Genomic DNA, 12,151 nt, shown 5'->3' on the forward strand with positions numbered 1-12,151 from the left:
TGAGTGCATAACATGTGGCAGCAGAAATGTAAAGTTGCAAACACACTTATCATTGTAGGTACAATGAGGTCTTCCCAGACACAAAGATGCACACTGACTTCTGCTACAAAGTTGGCTGTGACATCCGGTCCGGGACCACACACTGTGCCCGTGCTGGGCCATGGTGAGCAAACCCAATAATAATGAACCTGAATGCTCATTAAATGGGACTTTGATCTCCACTGTATGTTGTATGTGTTGTACAACACTGTTGTCCTGCATCACAATATGCTCACATACGGCATTTAATCACATACCAGATCAGACTTTGGTAGCTAATAAAAGGATGACACAAAATGTATGCCAAGTGAGTGCAGAATGGACATAAAATAGTGTCATATGAAGTGTCCAAAACACAACTGGCTTGCAATTCAATGATATTAAAACTCCCAGGCAAAATATCTATGGAAAAATCCTATTGAAATTGGTATGGATGAGGCTCACACTGATGCCAGTTGTGTATCCTTGAGATGGGTGTATGGGCTGCTAAGCTGAATCTCCATTCAGTTAAATTTTCAAATCACTTGGCTGAAAAGCAACACGCTAATCCACTGCAGGCGGAAAGCATCAAAGTTTCTTAACTTAGCCGCAATGTGGGATCATTACCAAATGTTGCATTCTTCTTGCCTCCTCTTCTACCCTATTTACATATATAGGTGAGTGGTTGACATATGAGGTTAGGATGTCTGCTGTACAAGACACCATCCGTTGTCAGCTTAATACTACCATGATGTTGGAATTAGGGTATGCAGAGGACACTCAATGGATGGACATAAGAAATCTGTGTTCTCTCAGTCAGAAATGAGCTTTGTGACTTCTTGGGTAGGAAAGCACAAATGACCAACATTATTTACCTGACTATTGCACATCTCACACATGAACACCTTTTGACTTGTCAACAGACAACATTACACTCATGAAACCTGTTGGTCTTAATGGTGAAGGTGAAATCAGAGTAATGCAGAGTAGTCCGGGTCCTTTATCCCCTTCCTTGAAATATCAGTAACCTTCTCATACAAGTTTGTCTGTTGATGTGTCATCTTATTGATGTCAGTGCTGCATAGAGATAACAGCTGGCAACTGCTGCATGTGAACAGGGGCCCACATGTAAAGACCATGAGGGAAACATGCCGCACATTGTCCTGGACTATTCCAGTGTACAGCATCCCCGGGAATGCATGACATCCTGGCTGCAGCAGTGAAAACCTCTCGCACTTGTCCATCAGGTAATTCTGGCATAAAGTGTGTCACTAGCTTAGATTACTAAGCCATGATAGAGATCAAGAAGCCCTTCTGTATGGAATCAGCAGTTGTTGTTTACAAAGTCACATACATATTATGAGTGTCACATGTGCCTGTTTGTCAATTAGTAATGCAGATCATTGAGAATGTTGTCACTTCCCTCTACAGCTGCTGGATTGGGGACAGCTATGTCAACGACATCAATGAGCAGACAGGTTCAGCAGTTGAGCTCAGGGGTGATCGCGAAGGGACTGAACGTTGTGGCTGGAGCTGGTGAGTTTACTTGTATAATGTACATCTCCGTTTAACACCTCAGTGCTATGGTGTGAGCTGTCATTTGTGGTGGCACACTAACCAGGTCACATGATGCTCATATGTTGATGCAAAGTACAGTTAATCCAACCCTTATGTTGTACCACATGTAATACAAGGTCAATCACTAACACGGTTACAACCTCTGGGTTCCTGGGGATGAAGAGGATGAGGATAACGGACCTACAACCAGTATGGGCCGACGGGCAATCAGAGGGGAAAATCCACTGATCCTCCAGGCAGTAATGTCAGCAGCAAGTACTGTGCAAGAGGAGGAGGAAGTTACTAAGGATGAAGACTTGGAAGAGGATGTCCACTATATGTCCATACACTCCGGGGATGACGATTCGGATGCCATCAACAGCAATCGTACCACAGCAACATTCGTCAGCCTCCTCCAAAACAACAATTGCCTGTCCCCAGCATAGAGCGAGCCAGCCACAGCTCTCACGCCGCCCAACACAGACATCACTCCCTCACAGCCCGCACGTCCAGGACCGACATGGTGGTTCTCCTACATGCTCTTCCTTCTACAGGGTATCCCCGGTATCCTCCCCACCATCTGGGGAAAGTACCAACCCTGTTGTGGGGTAGGTATCCCCATGGCACCATTCTCCTGCCCACAGGCTTCCACCTGCCACAACCCCCTGCTGTTGGACCTGCTGGTCCCATCCATGGCAGACACCTGCAGAGAAGGCCTGCACCTGGCTACGGTGGCCAGTGGGAGCAGGACTTCTTCCAACAGCAAACAGATGTGAGGCAGGACATTCGTGCCATAGGGGCTAACCTGTCAGACATGTCTGAGTCCCTGCATGACATGGTCCAATTCCATCAGGTGGTGGACAGACTGAGCCATGTTTTGGATAGGATGGATAGAACTTGGCAGGACATATCCATGAATATGAGAGACATGATATCCATCCAAAGGGAGGAGAGTGCAAGACACCATGCCTTGGTCATGAAGATGATGGAGGGCATGCTGAAAGTGATCCAAAGTCTCCCTTCATGGTCAACGCAGTGAGGGGAGCCATCATATCTGCCTGCAGGATAGCACATCCGCACATCTGTACCACCAACTGCCCAGGACCACAGCAGAGGTACACATCCACACCGGCGCCATGAACAGGCACTCCCACCACCTGTGCAACCACCAGCAACCCCTGTACAGGCACTCCCACCACCTGCACAACCACCACCAACTCCTGTACAGGCACTCTCACTACCTGCACAACCACCAGCAACCCCTGTACAGGCACTCCCACCACCTGCACAACCACCAGCAACCCCGCTACAAGCACTCCCACCACCTGCACAACCAGCCCATGTCCAGGCACAAACACCAACTGTGCATACACTGGCCCCTGCACATGTAGGTCACCCTGTACAGGTACATGGACAACACCCACATACACATAGGCGGCAAGCCAGACCTGATCCGTTACTGCAACCATCACTTCCGAAATTGTGATGTCGCAAGCACGATCGCCATTGACAACATCCCAAAAATAAATTGCCCACTGTGAATATGTGTACAGGAAAAGTAAAGATCTTCCCAAGTAAGATTCTGTTGTATATCATGTCCTGTATAACGATGTAGGTGGCCTGGAGATGTGAGGAGGTATGTGTGTGTGTGACACAGTTACAAGTGTAACCCATCATTGCAATAAACCATAACGTGCATAGCAGATGACTTACCAGATACATGTTCATTTTCTGTACTAGATATTCTCAATGAAGTCAAACAAGTTAAAGTAAGTAGGATTCCTCAAAGATATTTATGTATGATTATTAGAACAACCGTCCGTTTGGAAGGGAGAAAGGAAAACAAATGATGATCTTAATGCAGATGGAGAGGGGAACTTGGATTGGGGTGGGGTAACAAAAATATAACACGTCAGGGAGCGTCAGGGAAACCAGTCTATTTACAAGGGGAAAATAATTTTTTGTCCACAAAGATGTATCAGTCAAAAAGTTAACTGTCCTTCTGGTCGTCTTCTACTACCACAATGTCCAGATCCTCCGAATCTGATGCAGGCACATGGCTGGCCGATGCAGGAACAGGCACCACATGGGTTCAGGACACACGAGGGGTACGGGGGAAACAGTGTAGGCCAACGGCTAGGGGGAGACATTGACGGTGGTATGGGAAGGGAGTTGGGAAACAACAGATGACATGTTGTGGCCAGGGACTTGACGCTGGTGGTGAGGGTTGCCAGAGCTCTGACAAGCTCTGCTTGCATCATGCGTATCTCCAGACACACCTGCAGCATGATGCGAGTAGACATGTCTGGCTGACCCTCACACATCCACCTCAAGTCCTCTGGGACAGCCACAGGAGGAACAACACAGGGAGGGGCCTGGGTGGGAGTGGAGGGATGTGGTGCCTCAGGTCCGGAGCCAATGTTATGGTCGAGCAGGCAGCTACGATGAGGGGGACTGGTTGCAGAGGATCCAGCTGGAGTCTCCGATAGAATGGGGGCCTCTGGAGGTAGGAAGGGGCAGATGGCAGGCCCAGGTTGTGTATTGGCCTGCCCTGAGGACACCTCGACCGAACCCACAGGTGAATAGTCTGGGGAAGAGTAGCTCTCCACCACCCCATGGCCAGAGGGGTCGGGTTCTCCCCCCACTTCAATGTCCACAGCCTCCACCTGGGCTGTAGCACCAGATTTGTGTTCCTTGTCAGTCCAGGTGGGCGCAATTCCATTGCCTACAGATGCTGAGGGTCCCTCCTCATCCTCTTCTTCCTCACTGGTCAAAAGAGGTCGGCGTATTGATGGCCTCCTGCTCTGGACCTGGTCCTTCTGTTTGGCCATTTGGCCAGCTGTGCCCACTGAAATGTAAGCAATATCATGATGTAGTGGTTGTTTTATTCAGGACGAGACAGATACATAGATGAGCCAAGGTCAGACTTGGTTTTCCTCTGATCACACTATACAGTTATTAGTGTTTATGAGCTTACATTACGTGTATGTTCACTGTCATCTCCTGAATTGAGTCTGACATGGACATATCACATGAATATTTGTGGCTTACACAACTGTATTGGCCAACCCTCAACTTTGGCATTCTTGTGATCTGTGTGTCCTGTCACTGTTACATGTGCAGGTTCCAAAACCAGTCCAAAAGAGAACAGAGAGAGTCCAGATTGAATCGAAATTGGCCAGTGATATGTAGTCGCAGCTCTTTTACGCCTGGGCAAATGTCATCTGCTGTGTAGCATTGTATAGGACAAGACACATGCCGAATGTGGGTCACACATCCACATGGGTCTGGGCTATTTGTTTTGCTACAATGTGAGTCTAGCCTTTTGATGTCCCCTCAAAAAATCTGACATTCCGGTGCCACATATTGGCTTGGGTGACTGATGAGGTGGTGCAGTACACCAGTGAACAGTGGTGGGTCGTTGTGACAGCTACCTGTACATGTAAAATGTCATACAAGCCACTAAGGGTAAGATGTATCAAAGTGGACACACTTTGCAAATTTAGAAACACTTAAGAGTGAGGCAGGGATCTCAAAATCTGTCTTGCCTCCATGGCACATGATGATCTGTCTCAATTAAAACCCAAACTCAACAAAGGCAATGCAAGTCATAGCATCCAATAGCCTTTGACCTGCCATGCACACACTGGACAGTGTCTGTACTATTGCTCATCCAATGCACACATCATTTATGGAACCCTTGGTTCACTAGTAGTGGTGCTGGCAGAGTAAATTAAACAAAATGCACAAGTGTGGCTCATTTACCCAGTTGTCATGAAGAAACTACAACTCCCAAAATGCACTCTGCCCTGTACAGTCCATATGCCACAGTGTGCCTTTTTATTCTTGATGACTGCTGCATGGACACTGAATAGGTGAATGGGGCATGGGACACACAATGGTACATCACTGTCTTCACGCACATCATACTCCCAGACACATTATGCATATGATGCACTTACCAAGTCTCTGCTGCTCATGCTCCTCCAACTGAGCATTGAGGGTCGGCCAAGCTGCTCGCAGGACACTCCTGTACAGTGGGGAGAGGCAAGGACGATGCACATGGTGCTGGGAAGACTGGCCCACCAGCTCCTCAGCCTGGTGCCGGGACCAGCGTTTTAGGTCCCCCCAGCGCTTGCGGCATGCCCTAGCACTCCTGGTGCGGACTACCTCTGCACTGAAGCGCTCCCCGATGTTGGCCCATAGCCTGGCCCTGGCTGCATTGCTCATCTGGTGTTCTGGGTCCCCATGTAGCTGAAGATATTTTGACAGCACCCCCTCAAATAAGATGTCTAATTCTATTTCAGTGAAAGGGGGTACTTTCTCCTCATAACCCTCAGCCATTTTGGAGGAAATGAGTTAGATGAGAGCAGCAGGATGTCAGAGGATCTGATCTGTGATAGAGGATGACTCAGAATGAACACAAAATGGCTGTCAACAACTTCCTGTGATGTATTTCCTATCTCTCACTGCCTGTAAATCATTTCTTGTATGGAATAGCGTGTTCTGGTTAGTTTTTGGAGATTACGGCCCGAGAACGTAGTTTCCGGTTCCGGAGCAGGGGGTCCGCATCCGTGCATTACGGTTCGAAATTGGAAATAATGTTTTCGGGTCATAACCTCCGAAATGACCCGGAACACATTATTTCATACAGGAAATGTTACACAGGAAGTTGGAGACAGGAACTACATTACAGGAAATTGTTGGCAGACATTTTGTATTCATCCTGATCCATCCAGAATCACTAATCAAAGCCACTACCATCCGCTGTTCTATTGTGGTAAAACCTGAAATGACAGTGCAGGTAAGAATCATGAACATGTAACAAAAGGGGAAACAGACTATTTAATGATATTTCTGCGCGGGCAGGGGGGGCTGACACAACATCAAACCCCAGTTTTGTTTTCTCCTACTCTGCATTATGGTACATGTAGTCCATATTGAGTGTTCATTACAAGAGTTGTGTGATGTGTTACTGTGAGAAGTTGGCCTGGTAGGGGATGTTTCCAATTCTGGAACCACCTACTACCTGACCAAACAATCCCTTATGGTGTCTGGTTGTAAGTCAACCTTATTAGACAAGCTATCCTAGGGGTAGCATGGACTAAGCAGCCTAAAGGCTTAACTTAAGAGGTCGTGTTAAGCGAGCTGTTTTACCACATACAATCCTGTAATACCAAATGAAAGGACACCACACAAGTATATATTATAAAAATATATGTGTTTATTACTAAAAACAATCCCCAGTATTCTTTATGAATAAAGGGGCACAAGCGTTAAATCAAAAGCACTGTTTAAACATACAAAGTTGCACAATTATGGATGAGGGCAGGGGGCCACTCAAACCATATACTAAACAAGTGGTATAAGAGATGCCACTCGAGCAGTGGTTAGGCCTAGGGCCTAGGGAATCGCTGGGAGCAGTCAGGACAAGCAATGCTGAAGTCGGGAATGGCCCTCGGGATTCGGGAGATGTGCGGAAAGCGCACGCACGCACCAATGTTAACCAATGGTGCGTAAAAGTTGTAAAGTTAAAGTTAAAGGACACTTCCGCTGAACCTAGCGGAACAAAACTTAACACACAGACCCTAGAGGTGTGCACCAGTGTGGGAACACCGGCGGAGCAAAGTTACCTCACCCACAGGAAGTGGGTGCACAGGGTCGAAGTGGCGTCGGGTTTTGACTCGCAGGCTCTTGGTGCTTGAAGCTGAAAGGGCTGCAGGCGGGTTAAAGATGAAGTGTCCGGTGGAGTCCAAGGGTGGACTCAAGTTGTAGAGTACCTGAAAGCAGAGGGGACAGAGTCTGGGTCACTCAGCAGTGACCAGGGTGGAACCAGGACGGAACCAGGCAATGTCGGGCGCAATCAGGTGGTCGTCGAGGAGCTTCTCTCCGCTGTCACGTGGGCTCTGGGGCATCTGCGACGTCCAGGAGCAGGTCACGATCTGTCCCACGCAGGCTCTCACCGTCGGTGCAGTCGGCTTCAAGTTTGGAGCAAACAAGCCTTGGCAAGAGCAATCCACGCGGGATCGGAAGATTGCTTCTCACTCGGACCAGGAAGGTCAGAGTCGGGGCTCCTTTTCAGGGGAGCTGGTGTGGATCTGGAGCAACCAGATTCACGAGTCTTCTTAGGTAGTTCGTCGGCACAGGGACCACTAGCCAGCTGGCAAGTGACCGGGCCAACGCGTTGAGCCAAATAGAGCAAAAGGGCCCCACGCAGCACTCGTCGAGTGTGGAGGGCTGAACTTCGGCTCAGGAGCAGCTCAGGGTGGGGGCTTCTCAAACCCCGGTGCACAGCTTCGAGGATCACTCGTGGGCTGCACGGTCAGCGTCTCGTGGTCAATTAAAGATGGCGTGCCCCACGCTTCCGGTCGCCTCCACGGGTCTCAGCTCTGCAGGGACTGTGGATCGGGCTGTTGGAAGGCAGGCAAGCTTGATCTCGTTGATCTCAGTTGCTCGAGTTCCGGCGGGAACTGCAACTAAGTAGACGTCGAGGGCTGGATGGTGCCTGCTGCTGCAGGGTGGTCACTCCTTGACCACAAGGGAGATTCTTCGGGCTTCCACGTTGAGATGGAGGGCGAAGGGTCCAGAATATCGTTTCAAATGTTTCTTCCAGGAAATCTGATGTGCCTTGGCACTGCTCCCACTCTTATTCGAATCTGGTGGGCGTGATTACCTGCTAGGTCCCCTCCTATGGGTGGGACCCAGGAAGCGGGTGGATACACCCCCTTCCTTTGATCCAGGCCGCCCTGGCACGAGGGCTGGAGTGCCCCAGAACCGGTTTGGCCGGATTATGCAAGGGGCAGCCTTGTGCGCCCCAAGCAGTGTCTGGTTTCTTTCAAACCTCCCTGCTACAATACACTATCTCCTGTCTGGAGGGCGGTGACACCCTCCTGTGACAGGAAACCCTTTGTCCAGGACCCATTTGGTCGAGTTTCGGTCGACTGCAGGGGTCCAGACATTTGTCTGTGGCAGAGGCATCCATTTTGTGGATCTTAAGGCCTTTGGAGAAATCAACCGCATTAAAGTAAAGTAACATGTCTTACCCCTCTAGAGGGGTGGAATGCCATCCCCGTCGCCAGAACTGGCGAGGGGATGGTATTCCAAAGTGTATGACACCTTACACGACATGTTTTGATAAAGCCAAACCAGAGTTGCTAAATAACCGCGAGGATTATAAGGCACTTAATAGTATATGGTATGGCATTATCCTGAAACAGCTTAGGGATTTGTTCCCGACGGCTGCAGACAGGCTCAGCTCATGCTAGAGCTCCATCTCACATAAAACCACGCACTCAGCCTCCAGGATTGATGAGGCCTGACTATAGGAGTGGCTCACAGGTTTACATGTGTCCAGATATAGGTTTAGACATAGGTATACTATATCTAAGCAAGGGGTGTGTACACCACCTTACCCCAGCTGAGTGATCAGCCAGTTGTGTCAATTTAAGAACCAGCCAGGGGTGGCAAAAGATATGCTGCAGCCCCTGGTAGGCCTTAGTGGCCCCTATGCCCTGTGCACCTATAGTGCATTCTACAGGGGCTGACAAGGAGTCCATTTCCAATTGGTATGTACCTAGGGTACATGGAGTCCATTTTACAGAGAGAGCAGATGGCCTGGGGCCCTGATTAGCAGGGAACCAGGTCAACTAAGTCAAAAAACCAGCTAAACACAGGCAAAAATCCGGGGTAACCATAGTCAGGTAACCACCTTCCTACATAACCCCCCCCCCAAACGAAAGGAGATAAGGCTATCCTTGGCCAGGTAAGCCTATATTGCCTGAGTGGCCATATAAGGAAGTACCTGCACTAGCATGGGTACCCCCTGTCTCATGGTCCACTAAGCAGTCCCTCACCCTGGGGGTATTAGAGGGTCTCCACCATAGGGAATCACTACCTTGGGTGTGTTTATGCAAAGTTAAAGGCTGGTTTGGATATGGAGTATTGAAGAGAGGCTCTACTAATTTAGGGCTTAGCTTCCTCCAATTATCTTCCACCATGTGTGCCTTTCTCTCTTTAACTGAGTTGCACTGTGCTCTCAGGGTCAACCTCTGGCTACCTAAAGCTGGAGGCTGGGTCCCTCTGTTTGGCTTGCTGGAGGGACAGTTCAGGTTTGGGCCCCTTGGGTCCCAGGTTTGGCTGTGCCCAACAGCATCCATCTGTGGGAGGTCCCTAACTGTTTTTAAGGGGGCTCCCTCAGGAGTTTTTAAAGTTTTCACCTTACTAGGGCTACTAGTTTTGGTGCACCTAATCTTTTGGTGGGGGTGCTTTATTTGACAGGGGGCCCTCTGGGTCTCACTGTCCTTCTTGTCCTCTGCAGCCCTGGGCTGGCTAAGGCAAGGTAGAGAGGGGCAGGTTACCTGCTCCAGACTGGGTCCCACCTGAGAAGGGTCCACTGACATCAGAGGTTCTGTCAGGCTAGGCCCAACCACCTCTGGGGCAGTTCCTTCATCAGGGGTAAGATCAGTTCCCTGAGGAGGCTGATCCTGTCCTAAAGTCTGGTGAGGGGGAGATTCCTCTTCCTCCTCCATGCTCTCAGTTTGTGTGGAGTTATCCATCATTTCAGGTTTCACAACACACGTGTCAGTTTGAGTTTGGGCTGTGGCCATCACAGCCCCACCAACCTTTTCAGGAGGAGACTCAGTTTGGGTTTCTGCTGTTATCATAACAGCTTTGCTATTCTGTTCAGGAAGAGCTTTTGTTAAAGATGGGGCAGAGAGTTTCTCAGCCCTACCAACCTTTTCAGGAAGGACATCTTGAATTGGGGCTGTAGCCATTACAGCCCCACTAACCTTTCCATTGGAATTCACCATTCTAGAATGGGTTTCCTGTTCAACCTCAGCCCAGGCTGAGATCTCCAAATCATTACCAAGTAGGCAGTCTACAGGCAAGTTTGGTGACACTGCCACTCTCTTTGGGCCAATGACACCTCCCCAGCTGAGACTTACTACTGCCATGGGATGATTTGTTTGGATTCCATCAATGTTTGTAACCTGGTATGTGGCACCAGGTAAAAGTTGCTTAGAGGGGACTATGCCATCAGCCACCATGGTGATGCTAGCCCCTGTGTCTCTAAAAGCCTCAACTTTCAAACCATTGATGATGGGTTCTTGTCTATACTTGCTCAAAGTATTTGGGCAAGCAGAGAAGTTGGCAAACCCCATGCCAGTTTCATAAACAAGATCATTGGGTGATGGGGACCTGGATAGGCCAGGGTCCACCTGAGCTCCAACAGTAAACCCACCCAGATTCCTGGGTGTGCTTCCACTTCCTGGGGGATTACTGCTGACAGTAACAGGAGGTGTGGAAGCTGGCTTGGGAGGTATATTTTCTTTATTGTTATTCTTGGGACAACAGTTGTCTGTTTTGTAATGCCCCACCTGTTTACAGGGATAACAATAAGGCTTTTTCTCAGTTGAAGAAGTGTCTTGGGACCCACCCCCATTCTTGGAGTTTTGGGGCCCTGGGGAAGTCTTTTCTTTATTTTTATCCCCACCCTTATCTTGAGGCTTGGTAGACTCCTTCTTCTGGTTACTGTCCTGATTCTTAGGCCTAATCCTGGTTCTGACCCATTTGTCTGCCTTCTTTCCCAATTCTTGGGGAGAGGTCAGATCAGAGTCTACCAGGTGCTGGTGTAAGAGCTGGTTCTGACAATTACTTAGGATCTGCTCCCTCATAATCAAATTATACAATCCTGTAAAGTCATGTACTTTGCTGCCATGTAGCCAACCCTCCAGAGCCTTAGTAGCACAATCTACAAAATCAGTCCAGTCCTGAGTCTGTGTCTTCTGGGTATCTCTGAACTTCAACCTGTACTGTTCAGTGGTTAAGCCAAACCCATCTATTAGGACACTCTTCAGGACTTTGTAATTGTTTGCATCCTCATGTCTGACAGTGAGGAGCTTATCTCTCCCTTTCTCTGAAAAGGAGTACCATAAGATTGCTGCCCACTGTTCCTCAGGAACCTGCTGTACCATGCAGGCTCTCTCAAGAGCAGTTATCCATTTGTGGATGTCATCCCCTTCTTTGAAGGGGGGCACAATCTTTGTCAGGTTTCTACTATCATAGGACCTGGGTTTCTCTTTTGGAATATTGCTGCCACCAGTGGCATCTAAGCCACACAATTTCTGCTCTCTTGCCAAGGCAAGTTTAGCTTGGGCCATGGTAAGTTTAGCTTGAGCCAAGGCTACCTTCTCCCTCTCTATTTGGAGTTCGACAGCCCTCATTCTGGCCCTATGCTCAGCTTTCTGAGAAGCAGTCATGCCTCTCTCTGATTCTCTGGAGGCACTAGAAATATGAGAGTCCCCTGAGGGGGATCTCACTCTTCTGTTGCCTGGGAGAATCACATGTTGGGTTCTGGGGAGGTGCTGGCCCTCTCCATTCCCCAGTAGGTCCAAGTTGGCCTGGCTAAGCCTGCCAACTGGAACCTGGCTACCCTGTTCCTGAACTTCTAAGTCCTCAACATCTGAGTCCTCATCTAAGTCATCATCATCCTCCTCTTCAGGGGGATCAGTTACAGGGGGGTTCCCTCCATTTCCTGTGTCTAGGGAAGCTGCTTTTGCCTTCTCTAAGTCATCCT

Source organism: Lissotriton helveticus, chromosome 8 (assembly GCF_964261635.1).
Source record: "Lissotriton helveticus chromosome 8, aLisHel1.1, whole genome shotgun sequence".
In the NCBI taxonomy this organism is placed as follows: Eukaryota; Metazoa; Chordata; class Amphibia; order Caudata; family Salamandridae; genus Lissotriton; species Lissotriton helveticus.